Genomic DNA, 2,500 nt, shown 5'->3' with positions numbered 1-2,500 from the left:
AGCCCTTAAGACTAAACAACACACCTGATACACTTGTAATAGGTGACTCTATTGTCAGGCACACTGACGTCCCGCTCACCAGGCTGAACAAGGACAGGGTCACAGTGAGCAGTCTGTCAGGCGCTAGGATCCGCCACATAACACAAGCACTCGGGTCACTCCAAGGCAAGTACAAATATGACTCGGTCATTGTCTATGCTGGTGTGAATGACCTGAGACGTACCTCCCTGGACTACATGAAAAGAGACATAGAGGAGCTCTCTGAGCATGTAGCCCAGGCCGGTATGACCCTGACCTTGAGTAGCATCTTATCCTCACCAAAAATGGTGCCACAAGATGATCAATTTCAACAATTGGCTTAAGTACTGGTGTCATTCAAAGGGGATCCAATGCCTGTCAGCTTGGGATGATATGCTCGACAAGCCACGATGCTTCGCTAGGGACGGCTTGCACCTGTCACCCCTGGGCTTTCGGATATTGGCAAAGGCTCTTGCTACCCCCATAGTGCCTTTTTTAGGCAAGGCTCAAAAGACAAACCCACCTCCATAGGTATCACAAGGGATAAGAAACTAAGTGTAATGCTACTCAACGCCAAAAGTCTAAACCTCAAGATGCACGCACTCAAAACTCTCCTTAGCATGGAGAACAGATATCTGTGCAGTAACAGAAACCTGGTTCAGGGCTTCCGAGAGCACCCCAGCACTACCAGGTTATACCTCATACCATGCTTTTCGGCCCCAAAACTTGAACCGAACCACAAAAGGAGGGGGAGTATCGATATTAATCAGATACCCACACCTCCAGGTTGAGCATCAGAGACTATCCATGTGCAACTAACAGTGGGTAAAACTGCCTTCCAGTTGATAGCCTGCTACAGACCACCCTCCCAAACCCAGGAACCCCACTCGGCCTTCCTGAGAACACTGGAAAATATGAAGGACTCTCCAAACACCATTATATTGGGTGGCTTCAACTACCCAAACATAGACTGGGAGCATTACTCTAGCTCCAACACCCTAGCCCAAAGTTTCCTAGAATTTATAAACTCAAATGCTATGGAACAACTTGTTACCACTCCCACAAGAGGGGAAAACATACTGGACCTGATCATCACCAACATGGGGACTCTATGCTCCAGACCAGAAGTGTATCCCTCACTGGTAAGATCGGACCATAAACTAATCTCACTGGATATTCACATCCCGACCCCTCCTCCTGCCCAGAAAACCACAGTGAAAAACTTCTGTAAAGCAAATTTCACACTCCTCAAAACCGAGGCGGAATCCTTCAAAGCCCCCGGGCCTGTGGAAAATATGGCCCAGCCTGCAGAATCCTTTATAAACACATTTCTATGAACACCTTCAGGAATGCATGGATCATGCAATCCCAAATAAAACCAAGACCCAATCCTCCAAAGGCAGACGTCCTGTCTGGTGGACCCCAGCCATAAACAAACTATACAATAGAAGGAGGAAGCTACTAAATGATGGAGCAAAATCCCAAAAAGGGGAAGGCATCACTGATCAGTATTGGCAAAAAACTACAGGCACTCATAAAATTGTCTAAGGCCAGCTTCGAGAGAAAAATTGCACGGGACACTAAGGATAATCACAAGGCTTTCTTTAGTTATGTTAGGAACCTGGGTGGTAATTCCCAGATATGCTCAGAATTAGTCCAAAATGACAAAAAATACACCGAACCCACAGACATTGCCAACATCCTAGCTGACGGGTGCAGTGCAAACTCCCCCCCCCCCACCAAAAGGGCAAATATCTATCCCAGCAGAGTGCTGCCCCCCTGACTTCTCAGATGCTCAGGTAAGAGTCGCCCTCTCCAAAGCAAAAAACACAGCATCAATGGGACCAGAGTGTGTCCCGGGCTGCGTCCTACATGAACTCCAAGAAGAGCAAAACCCAAACATAAAACTACTGTTCAGTCTCAGCCTTACTACAAGATATGTGCCCAAAGAGTGGCGTACAGCAACAGTGGTCCCTCTCCATAAAGGTGGTTCCTCAACAGATCCTGGAAACTATCGCCCCATAAGCCTGACTAGCTTGGTCTGCAAAGCTATGGAAAGGATCATCATGGACCTCATAAATAAAGATATATTGGGGACCTACAGACACTGGATCCAACCCAGTTTGGCTTTAAGGGCAGATCCTGCCTCTTAAACCTGGTTGACTTCTTTGAAACAGTCACCAAGGCCATTGACGAGGGGAAGGTGGTCCACACAGCCTACCTGGACCTCGCAAAAGCCTTCGATACAATACCCCACCCAGGCATTATAGATAAGCTCACCAGCTTAAATATAAATCCCTGTGTCACTAGATGGATTGCAAACTGGCTCAAGGACAAAACACACATGGTTAGAATTGCTGGAGCCATGTCAGACTCCAAACCAGTTACAAGTGGTGTCCCACAAGGCTCAGTCCTGGGACCTCTCTTGTTCGGTATATATTTCTCAGAGGTACAGGCTAACACGGAAGGACTGTGGCTGACC

Source organism: Protopterus annectens, chromosome 9.part0, assembly GCF_019279795.1.
Source record: "Protopterus annectens isolate FY-2018-M chromosome 9.part0, PAN1.0, whole genome shotgun sequence".
Taxonomy (NCBI): domain Eukaryota; kingdom Metazoa; phylum Chordata; order Ceratodontiformes; family Protopteridae; genus Protopterus; species Protopterus annectens.
Note: the sequence above shows the minus strand (reverse complement) of the source record.